Raw genomic sequence first — 12455 nt, forward strand, 5'->3', positions numbered from 1 at the left:
TGCATCGTGTTACTACAATAATAGAGTAACCAATCTCATTTAAACGGTCCGCATATCAGAGCAGATGCGTCTGAGCTCATAATGTTAAAGTGCTCACCTGTTTCATTCTCCCTCTCTCTCCTCAACAGTTCCCTGTAACTTTTAACTGTCTTGTCTAATGATAAAAAGCAAATATCAATAAAACTTCTATTATACACCATTTGCAAATATGCAGATATCTCATTTAAACAGATATAATTCACGAATCTCATGAAAATACAGTGTTTTCTTCCCGTCGAGCGCTCACCTAATATCTTCCACTGAAGCGTGTATTCTATCAGCCAGAATCAAAACTTCAGGATCAGGATCAAAAATTCCTCTGATTCACAAATTATGATGGTCAGTGGTCACAATCCAAGCAGGCGATCCAGGCCGTTTAAACGTCTTTCTAGCAAATCAGTCCACTGTCGGCCATGTTTGGAATGCTCTCGGGAGGCTATTTCCAGTCATGACAGTAAAGCTCCTTTCTACTTGAATAGGGAAAGACCGAAATCTCCAAAATGGTTGGTCAAGATTACGATCAAAGAACATATTTCAAATCAGCAGTAAAATATGACAACACTGGTATCATAAATGGTGCTTCTTTACCTCAGATTACGCTAAAAAACTAAATTTTCCCAGCTTTTATAGCTATTGCGCATGCGCGTTCTCAAGTTGATTGACAGGTGATGTCTGTACCTAAAGGTGATTGGCTCTTTTACCTGTAAGGCAGGGCTTCCTATCTACATCTGTCGACCGTTGGCTGCAGTTGGGCATTCTAATTTCTCCCATTCTTTTTAATTGAAGTGGCCCATCTCTGCTAAATAGTTTCTGGTGCAACTTCAAGGTAAAAGTGCTTCACGCGTGCTATAAGTAAATGTCTTATTCACTATGCACTGTATGTACAATTGGTTTGATTGTGTATTTTTGGAGTAAATGTGATTGCTAATGCGCACATGCCATCCATGGTTGCTGTACTACTGTGTGTACTGTTATTTCCTTCTTCCTAAAATATTAACAATTTCTTCATGTGCAAATTTGATGACTAAACAGAAATAAGAAGAAACTGCTATCTACCATTTAAAATAAAATAAAAAATATTTTTATTTTTTATAATTTTTTACAAAGTTTTGTGTGAAATTGAGTAAATATAGTGCTAAAGAAGTGATTGATATTTTTTTTAGCAATTTTATGTTTATGTTATTTATTATATTAAATTGTGTGATACAGTATATTGGCACTGTATCAGCCTATCGGCCACCCTGCTCTCTGGATATCGGCATTGGCAATTAAAAAACCCATATCGGTTGACCACTAATATACACAATCTGGCGCTGCTAACTCGTCCAAACTGGATGTGTGAATGCCCGTCAAGACCTGAGAATCTTCTAAAGTAAATTCACCGTCAGTGAAAATAGAATATTAAATCATGTTTGAGCTTTAGATCACTTTTCAATGTTTGTTTCCTTAACACTGCACTGTGTAAGATTTATTTGATTACAATTAACAAAGTTCATTATTGAGTGAGTACATAAAAAATCCATGTTCAAAACCCTGTCCTTGTCTTCCCTGATTCACTACGGTCAGCCTACAATAATGATTTTTATTTAGAGCTGTCGGTCGGATTTTTACATGTTTACTAATATTCAAGACTTCTGGGTATTTTATAACATTGCTGCAATTTCGAGATTCTCTATGTGTGTGTACCACTGTTTTCTTAGGATATTTTTTCCCCCTCAGTCACAGAAATGCAAAAGTTGTTATCACTTTTCATTGTCCTTTTATCAGAAAAATGGAAAATTATTTTTTTTTATTTATTTATTTTGCCTGAGGAAGACCTATGGTCTAAACGCTGCAAGCAAGTGTATGCCAATAAAGTATTTTTGAAGCAAAAAATCAGTGTAGCAGATAGCCTATTTAAACAGATCTAAAAGCCACTAAAGGTACAAGGTAGTTTTGTTTATAATGTACCAATTTCATAGCACAGTAATGTATATTATTTTGTTTAGCGTGAAACCATCTCTCTAACTTTACTTGCAAAGAATCTATTAAACATTTATTATTTTAATTGTTATATTGCATATATCTGCATATTATTTCCATGTTCAATAAAATATATTTCATCATTATCAAATCCTTGTTTTGCATTTTTATATTACAGTGTGCAGTGCATAGATCTACTACTGTAATATTACAGTTCACTTGCATTGTTCACTAAGGCTGTCAATTGTAATATAAAAAATAAGTGTCTTCAATTGAATTAATATCAGCTATTTCATGAGTTTCACCTCTTGTACTGATATGTGTAGTACAATATAAGCATTAATGTGTGTTGTGTAGTGAATAAAACACTTGAATAATCTAATACACTTGAATTAATTAATATAATTAAGAGTGTTGTTTATTTTCCGCAAAGTAATATCTAGGTTATAAATGTTTAAACTTATAAAATAGTGTCAACTTGAAAATAGCACATCATGACACGAATCAGTGCCAAACCACAACTTGCGTAAAATGTTCCCCCACAAGTAACTGGCCGTTTTATGCTTCAACCACTAGAGGGCCAAAGGTTGCATAGTGTAGCTTTCATTAATCCTAATTCTTCAATATTAGCCAACATCCTTGCTGTGTAAATGCACACTACACAAAAATCTATACAAATGTAGATTGTGGGTCAAAGGTAAAGCATCTATTTACTGTAATTTTGTCTTATCTAATGATTACCTCATTGATAGGCTAGATGTTTGACTGTAGCATATCTATCTTATTTGGCAATATACTCACACTGTTAGCAATCTAAAGGAGAGAAAGATGATTAAACTTTCAGAGTATCCCATATATTTTTATGTTGCAACAAACTGCATGTTTTGTGAGCTGTATTTACACAGCAAAATTGTTTGGGGTAAGTGGAAGGGTATAAAAAACAACTCTCTGATTGGCTAGAACTTGCTTTTTGCAGATAACAATAAACAGTTTTACATAGAAAAAAAAAAAATACATGACTGCAAATTCCATTAACTAGCTCTGAACAAGCAGAGAAAACTGCATGCAGATACTGAGCTCAGAGAGGCGATGGAGGGCACTGTGGAGCAAGTTGTCCAGTTTGGAGCGAGAGGACACTGCTATGTTTAAGCAACCTGTGGATGTTTATCAAAGATTTTAAAAGAAAGTCCAGTTTCTATCATGTGTGTTAAGATTATCATTCTAATATACAGTACTGTTCACTATAATACTGACAGCCCTTGATAATGGTGATAATGGAAGTGCATATGCTAATGTGAAGAGTATAGAGGCACAAATACAAGAATTTCAATATCAATTCACATCACAGCTTTAAAAATCTTGCAACTTTATGACTGTGAGCCCTATATCAACATATTAAAATAATTACTCGTTAGTGTTCATTTTCTCTCAAGTCCTTAGTCTCAATTTAGTGAACTACAAGAAAATGCCCTATACTCTGTGATAAGCAAGTTAATATTTACTGCAACTCTGAGATGAACCAGGCCACAAAAGAATGAGGAGTGACCTTTGCCTTGTTTCCATGTTTTGTTTTCTCTGTCCTGTTCCCTAAGGGATACTTTCCTCCTCGACAAGCCACCAAAACTCATTTGCAAACTGTGATTTGTTTGTTTAATTGGGAATGCACTCTCAAAATGCAACTTTTCTTTTCAAATTTGAATGAAAATACATTTGCATAAATTTGAGCACTACTGATAAGGACAAACCTGATCGGTCAGTAGGTAATTACCATCAATGGCATCTTTTTTGTATGTACCATCTGCTTGCAAATGTTACGCTTAATTTGAGTGTGGAAACACAGAACAAATAAGCTTTTAACAACATATTTAGTTTAAGGCACTGAAGGCATTGATGGCATTTATCCAAAGCTGTTACGGTAGCAAGCGTGGAATAGCAGACATTAGTCAGAGTCAGGATGGTGGATAGGCATATTTTTGAGGAAAACACTGTCTGCCTTATGTTCTAAGAGCTGCAAGTGACGGGAGCGGCTGAGTTTCTCCTGAAAGGGTGCCATTTTTGGTTCATTGTCTACACTGCCTCAGGACATTTTGGGAGAGGCTGCTAGAGAACTCTTTGAATCACTTTAATCTTACTGAATAATAACAGCCAACTATTTAGCATCTTTCAGCTAGCATGACTTCATAACACATGTGTTCATTTAATTAGCCCATTGAATAACAACTTTTGAAAGGTACCAATGGGTTATGAAAGCTATGCTGAACATGCCATTAGATGATACGGGAAGATCTTATGAAAATTGGCCATGACGTGCTCACTAATGAGATAAATGTGCTAGTGAAAGAGTAGGCCTTTAGTTATGTCGTGTTTAATGCCTTTTGTTCAGCAAATGTTTGACAAAATTCAAGAACAATTGGTTAACAGTGCTGCAAACCCAACAGACCTGAAATTTACAAAAAAAAACATCTAGGAAGCTGACAAAATATGTCGCATGCAGTCGTTCTGTATCCCGACAGGCAAATTGAGGCTCTTTTAAGACAAGAATTGAGCTAACAGTCCAGCCACATCTGTTTCCCATTGCACATCGCTCTCAGAGACAAACAGAGGAGGATCTGTCCTGCTAGCGAGCAGCCGGGATGTTTCTCTCTGAAGCTCTCCTTGGTTTGTTGCGCAAAAGCACACAAGAGCAGACTGTGCGACCATAAAGATCAGTGCTGGAACAATCCTATGTGGTCATCATTCAAACACAACAATGACATACTGACACCACATGAGGAAAACCGTTTCTCAACCTGCAGTGCACAACTATATTTTCCAGATAAATGACTACTGCAGTAACTGAAACTAAAGTCACAGCTATGTCATAACATTTAATATACTGTCACAGCTATTAATGGTTAATGGTTTTACGTCATTAGATTAAAGGAATACAGTATTCTAGGTTCAATACAAGTTGAGCTCAATCGATAACATCAGATGGATAATGTTGATTTCCACATAAAAAAATAATAATAATAATTGACATCCCTCCTTTTCTTAAAAAAAGAAAGAAGCAGCAAAAAAAACAAGGTTACAGTGAGGCACTAAAATCATGTTAACAAGCATTTTGTTTGTCTTGTGGCAGTACTTAATTGGCCCTATAAATTTACATTGTAAGTGCCTCATTTTAATTTTAAAAGAAAAGGAGAGACAAAATAAATGTTTGTGGTAATCAACATTATTCCACAAATGCTATCGATTGAGTTTAACTTTGAATATTGAATCCGGAATATTCATTTAAGGGGATAGTTTCACTAAAAATGAAAATACTGTCATAATTGACTCACCCTAACACTGTTCCAAACCTATTTGACATTATTTCCTCCATGGAAAACAAGGAGATGTTAAGCAGAATGACACCTTCAGTCACCATTCACATTAATTGTATGGGGAAAAAAGATGCAATGAAAGTGAATGGTGACTGAGGCTATCATTCTGCCTAACATCTCATTTTGTGTTCCACGAAGGAGAGAAAGTCATACGAGTTTGAGTAGTAAGTTAGTAATTTTATCATCCTAAAATCATGTTAACACACATTGAAAATGCCATTTTCATTTTCAAAACACTCTCCGTCCACACTGCCGTTTTTAAGCGTTTTCCAAAAGTTGCTCGTCCACACTGAAATGTATGAAAACGCTTAAATCCCCTTACTGCGCAAAAATCGCAGTTGCATGTTTGGTTTGAAATGCAATTGTCCTCGTGTTCCACCGCCGGACACCAATTCCAAGTAAACTTCCCTTTGCCTTTGAAAGAATGCAATGTGAAGGTTGTACAAAGTAACATTTATCTTTAACAACTCTATCAAAGTGAATATCACTCACAACAGCGCTGCCATAACACGGGCCACCATCTTGATTGTTTTGGTTAAATGGATCACATGACTGCGTCACATGCATGGGCATCATTTACGGGTGGGACGGGTGGGCCATGTCCCCACCACTTTTTGAAATAGTTTTCAACAGGTGAGTGTCAGAAGAAACACCTCAAAGTAAAATGCAAACAGAAGTGTCCCCGCTCATGATATACATCCACTAATTACTACCAGATTAATTAACTACCAGATTTAATCTTCTTTTATTAAATTAAAAGTTATATTAGGGCAGATTAAAACCTATAACTCTTACAGTAAACTGAGGCAATAACTTTCCCAAGAGACCAATCAGTCATTTGGGTTAAAGCATTCAATAATCCATGTATCTATCCACTGACTAACCAAATCCTAGTACTGACAGTGTTAGATGAACGGAAGTTAGGGCAGGGCGGTTTTTCCGATTTTTCCGATTAATTCGAATTTGAGTTTTGACACGATTTTTATTTATTTTTTTAATTGAGATTTTGCAAAAAAAAACATTGCAAATGCTACAGTTAGAAATGTTGTAAATCCACCAAAGGCTGAATAAGGAAGAGATAAAGAAGTCATAGTGCTTGTCTTAATTCCGCTCCCGATCTGATCAGCTGCACGTGTGTGGCACGCTCCAAATGAACGTGACAGGTTAACAACACGGAGACTGATATAAAAGCGGTAATATTCCCAGTACTATTGTACACAGTGTGACTGTAGCTCAACTTCATCCATCATGCAGGTATACACCGGCTTATGACTATAACTGGCCTTGGCGTGCGCATGTTAATGAACGGTCTCCTTTCTTTTCTTTTTACCCATAAAAAAAGCGTTAGTTATGTGACAGTTATGGGCACTTTATTTCAAATCATGGAGAGGCTATACACCGATCAGCCACAACATGTAAACTACCTGCCTAATATTGTGTAGGTCCCCCTCATGCCGCCAATACAGCGCCAACCCACATCTCAGAATAGCATTCTGTTGCCTTGCATTCTAATAAAGAACAGACAATCTGAATCATGTTGGAGTACATTTAAAAGTTAAAAATATTGAATCGTGAATCATCCATAAGTTTGATAAAAATCAAGATTTTATTTTTTTGCCATAGCCCAGCCCTAATGGAAGTTATCAAATTACTTATGGGAAATATTTATTGGAATACTTGAATTGGTCATCAAGAATGACTACCCCCCCCCCCCCCCCACACACACAATGCGAAGATGGCGTTTTCAAATTTGTGTATATGATGACAGAATTTTCATTCTTGGGTGAACTATCCCTTTAATGGAGATTTGAGACAAAAGCTTGGCCATTATATCAGTTTTTCAGTCAATCTTGCTTTCAATTTTCCAAGGGCAAAAACATTTATCATGTTATTTAAATGAATTAGCCACAGGCATAGTTTGACTATGTTTGTTTAATGCTACAACACGAAGCTTGGAAGCCTAAAGCAAAAAAGAATGCTAGTACAAGACCAACTGGTTCCACAATGTGACTAGACCTGCTATCTTCCCATTTCAGAAACTTTCTGTCGCCCTCCCTCTACTCTTCACTAACTGTAAATGAGCAACAAGAACAGTTCTTCAGCATCCCCCCCCACCCCCCCGACAAAACTGTTTAGTCAGCAACAGAGGCAGGGTGGGAGAGAAGGGGCGGGGGAAGTAGCAGAGAAGGAGGCCTGCAAAGCTGTGTGTGATTCGTCTTCTTTTTCTCTCGCAGACAAACGCAAAAAAGAGAAAAAGCAAAGCTCACAACCCCTCAAAAAGGACTGTTAACACGTACAAAAAGTTAAGCAATTTATTATTGTGGTAAACATCAAGGGTAATGACAGTTTGACTATTAATACATGTTTGATTAACTTTTGGACAACTTAATTCTGAAGTTTACAGGGAAAGGATATGGTACCTATTGTTTTTATGTTTTCTAACTTCCTCTATCCACACAGACTGCTCTATTTCCTGTCATCCATGTCCCACTTGTACCTAAGAAGTTTTCATGAAGACTCAGTTTCACTTTTTGTCTCTTTACTACACTTTATCATTTTAAAAGTGGACAATTCTGTCTAAACGAACCAATGTGTACTGTTTTCACAGAATGGTCCCCTGCTCAGTGTCCATACATTTAAACAACTGTGAGTGTTTAAAAAGAGGTTCTCCATTCCGGTTTGTGAGTTTTTGTAAAGTTTTTGTAAAGATTTGTAAAGTACATCACTTTAACGATGGATACAGCAGCATTACAAAGTAATATTCAGTTAGTACAATCTCATATGACGTTATAATCGCATTACAGAGGGGTTTTGCATAGTCGAGCTATGGTCTTTGTTTGAAATAATATGGCATGCAGATGCCTCAGACAAAATAATTATTTAATGTAAATTCCTTTGATTGAAGTTTATCACAATTACAATATCAAGGGAAATAATTGACAATTATGATTTTTGCCACAATCATGCAGCCTTAGGTGCGAATAAAGTGCTTACATGACATTTTAAAAATACAAATAATTGTTTTAGTCTGACTGAAATAGAACTTTTAAAGTGTATGTGAACATATAAAGTGAATGTGTTACACCTTTACATAACAAGAAGACCAGAGACCAAATAAATAACAGTAGCATTAAAATAAGTGTTATTCAGAGATTCAAAGTCGTAAATCAGATATTGTTCTACAAATCTTAAATTCAAATTAAACATGCTAACTGTTTGCATCCAGCTGCTCAAAACTAAGTTTCTTAAGCACCACAGGTACCATATCTCACCCAACACCCCAGGACCAAGTCAAGCTTCCCATTCCCTTACGAGGGAGACGGAACATAATCTTATCTAAAATAGACAGGTTAAAAATAGCTCCAGAGCGAAACAGGATGCCCATCTCTACCCCTGGATGAGTGAACAGAGCACCCATCACTAAGGCCAAAAGGTTCAGTGAGGTACAGATAGTTTCTCCATCCACCCCAGGATCAACAGATTGGTCACTTTGTCTTTCCACTGTGTAAACAATCACAGCTGGGCATGTTTGTCAAGTTAAGTTTACTAGGGAGCCCCATGAGTTGATTTTTATCCATGTCTAGTAATCAAGGTCAATTAAGGTGTGCCATCTTTAGGATGCTAATTAATAAATGTTTAAGTCTGAGTATTTATATTGAAATAGACAGTAAACACCAAAGCAAAAGAACAAAACAAATCAGTCACTCAGTGGGTATAGTATCACCTCTTTTTGTTGGGCTTTGAGACTCCTTATAGACTACAGAGTTTTGTATACAAAGTGGGGTAAAGGCTGATGGCTGCTTTCTATCACTATCAGCATGGCAGCTCTGATGCTCACAATTTGTTTTCTCTATTCAACTATGGCGACTCCCTGCTGAGCACAGAGGAGATTACAGCCCAGACCACTGGTTGACTGTTCAGTGGAACATGCCTTTGAATTTCCAATGGTCTTCTGGCTTTACACGACTGATTTTTACTGGACATTCAGATCACCACCCTACATCAGCTTGCATTGTGATAAAAGGAAAATGGGGAAAGGAGGATTTGTTTTAGCCTTACCTCTCTACATGTTTTAAGTTGGAAAAAAGGTTAGGAGGTGAAATAACAGATCGATATAATTTTATATTTCATGTTGTAAGACAAAGAAAAAAAATTATATTCCTTTAATTAATAGAGAAACAAACAGGTAAGTTCTCTGTTCCAGGTGATCAATAGGTTCCCTTGTTGGAATACATTTACAATGGTTTAAATGTTTTATGATCATTTAAAACTATACAAAGGATAGCAACTTGTCATCTCTAATAAGCAACAAAGTTTTCTCGATATCAAGCTGTGGTGATGATGACGAAGAACAAATCTAATTTGTGTAAGATCAGTTTCAGAAATAAAACCTCCCTCTAAATGACTCAACACATTAGTTCTCAAAAAGCAGGTCATCTATCCATAGACACTTTTCACAGACTGTGATGGTGGACTTTCCCCTTATTTAGCAGCGTATATCTAGCCAACTTTTTTATATTTGCCATTTTTTTAATTATCTAGTGTAAATTGTTAACTTTATACTTTGTAATATATTACCCTGGAATTAGTAAAAAAAAAAAAAAAAAAACAAGTTACCACAGACGCAATGAGGTTTCTAACACAGCTGCTGAGAGAGTGACAGTAAATGTGCCATCTTTTCTTTTCTGGCTGTTGAAATTCATCACTTTCAATTTGTTTTTGTTTTTCTTTATTTGGAAAGTAGTAGAAACGTAATAGCGCCGTTTCTCTTTTTATGTTGGAGTAAATGTGCAAGCAAAAATTATATTTGCCGTTGTCTCCCATTAACTGCTAAAGAAATTTACTCCGTAATCGTTTATTTCTGTGTTCCAAAACCCAGAAGTGTGAAAAGGGCCAATTTGATAATTTTACCCCTATATCTGCCACTGTTGGTCCTGGGATATGGAATCTCCTGCTCAAGAACAGTTTCTTCTGCATTTGACACTTACATGATGAAAACTAGGCCTATTTCAAAAAGTGTTGGGGACAAAATTGGCCAAGACAAAAAGTGGTGGCAACATGTCCCCCCGTCCCACCCATGAACGACGCCTTTGCTAGTAAGGGATGATATTTGTTGTAGTAATTTGATTACATTTTAAAACAACACAAATGTCACATTATCAGAAATTGTCCCACTTTACCTGTGATCACCCTAATAGTTCAAAACAGCCTAGATGTGCTTAAAAGTCCTCAGACACAGAAAGTGAGTGAATGATGCTGGCACTGCAGGCCTCCTTGAGCCCAGTGTAGAATTTGGTAATGGAACGTGAACTGCTCCTCCGCATCTCTGCGCATTCTGAATCTCCACAGACACGCAAGAACGGTCTGTGGATGATGGGAGGAGGGCACGAGGCACGAGCATAGCCTCTGACGAGACACTCAATGTAGTTCGCAGGATAAAGGTTTTAAAGTAGATCATAATCATCCCAAACCGATATAGTTTAACTGATATCGTCGATGTATGTTCTTACGTCAAATATGGTAGTCTGAATGAATGTCTTGGAAGACTATCCTGTGTTCATTTTGTGCAGCGAACCCAACCCAGAGTCTCGCGCTGTGTAAACCGACGACAGCGAACTTCCTCCTTTAAAACTTTTGACATTCCCAAACACTAGGTTTCTAAAGAGTGACAGACAAAAGGAAGGTTGTCTGGTGAGCAATAACAACTTCTCGATACTGAAACCCTGTCGAAAACGCGAATAAAACGTAATCATCAAATGTCCTGGCAAGGTTAAAATATAAAGGGAAGCGTGTCCAACCCCCCACGCGCTCGCCACGATCAAAGTTCAAAGATGTGGATGCTTCGGTTCACTATAAAATACTCAATTTTTGATAGCACTACCTAGAGTAAACTTTGTTTGGTCAAGTCAGAGAGAAAGTCCCAATTATAGAGCTTATGGCTTCTTAAAGTGGTCGAGTTTAACACTCAGGTAGGCAGAATATACATGTGCGCTCGCGAGCGAATTCCTGTAGTCAGGCGTTCAACCTTCGGATGCGAGAACGAAACGAGGAAGCACAAACCCTGTGCTGCGCAAGCTACGAGGAAAAAAAGGATCGGTCATCACTTCAACATCTTCGGCCTTCCAAGTTTATATAAACTTCCAATAAATTTTCCATCCAATAAAGTTTGCGTTCGACAGGGTGGAGAGCGTACACAAAACATCACGAGATAAAATGTTGAAAACTGTGCAGTACTTACGTTTGACTTTGTCGGGGTTGGGCAGATTGCGTTGAGACATGGTGATGGTGAAAAGAGATGATGGACTTCGAAAAAAACTGCAAACTTGTTCCGGAGAGCGATCAAAATGGCGTATTTGAGGATGTGCAGTGTTCGCCAACTGGAGACTTTACATCGCTCACTTGCTTTAGCTCCCTAAAGCAATGATGGCCATCGACACTTCCGACGAGTGAGGGTCAGAAAAGTCACTTTTTCCTCAAAGTGTGTTCCTGAGCGCTGCTCAGTGAACGTGACAAGTCGACGCATCACGTGTTGCTCTAGTCTCCAAGGGGACGTGTGTTACTGAGGCTGCCACTGGAGTTCAGCTGTGAGCATCTCTACGGGAGGGGCGCAAAACTTCGCTTCCACTCTTGTCCAGCCTCATCCAATTGATGATTCATTTTGACAAAGATAGATGGAAAGGGATAGTTCACCCAAAAATGAAAATTCTTTCATCATCTGCATTCTTTTTTTCTGAAGAACACACACGAAGGTTTCTAGAAGAATATCTCAGCTCTGCAGATCCATATACAAAGCGAGTCAACACGGTCCAAAACTTTGAAGCTCAAAAAGCACATAAAGGTAGTATAAAAGTAATCTATACGACTTCAGTGGTTAAATCTATATCTTCAAAAGCAACGTGATAGGTTTGGGTGAGAAACAGATCAATGTTTAAATCCTTTTTTTTTTAACTATATATCTCCACTTTCACTTTCCTAAGTGCACTTTTCTCCTAAGACTTCTTTTCATGCATATCACCACTTACTGGGCAGGGAAGATCATTTTTTTTATTTTTTTTTAATAAAAAAAGGACTTAAATATTGATCTGTTTC

The 12455-nt window shown here is 37.2% G+C and overlaps 1 protein-coding gene across 4 annotated transcripts in view; it reads right to left on the reverse strand.

The window, feature by feature from the left end:
* The window catches only part of LOC127440571 (ras-responsive element-binding protein 1-like), a 51768-nt gene extending 39650 nt beyond the window's left edge, over nucleotides 1-12118 (reverse strand). For all 4 annotated transcript variants that reach the window (XM_051697252.1, XM_051697248.1, XM_051697251.1 and 1 more), the window contains exon 1: nucleotides 11605-12118. The gene's annotated coding sequence lies outside the window, so the exon portion shown is untranslated. The remainder of the gene's footprint in view (nucleotides 1-11604) is intronic.
* Between the last annotated feature and the right edge of the window lie 337 nt (nucleotides 12119-12455).

This window comes from Myxocyprinus asiaticus, chromosome 5 (genome assembly GCF_019703515.2).
Source record: "Myxocyprinus asiaticus isolate MX2 ecotype Aquarium Trade chromosome 5, UBuf_Myxa_2, whole genome shotgun sequence".
NCBI classification, from domain to species: domain Eukaryota; kingdom Metazoa; phylum Chordata; class Actinopteri; order Cypriniformes; family Catostomidae; genus Myxocyprinus; species Myxocyprinus asiaticus.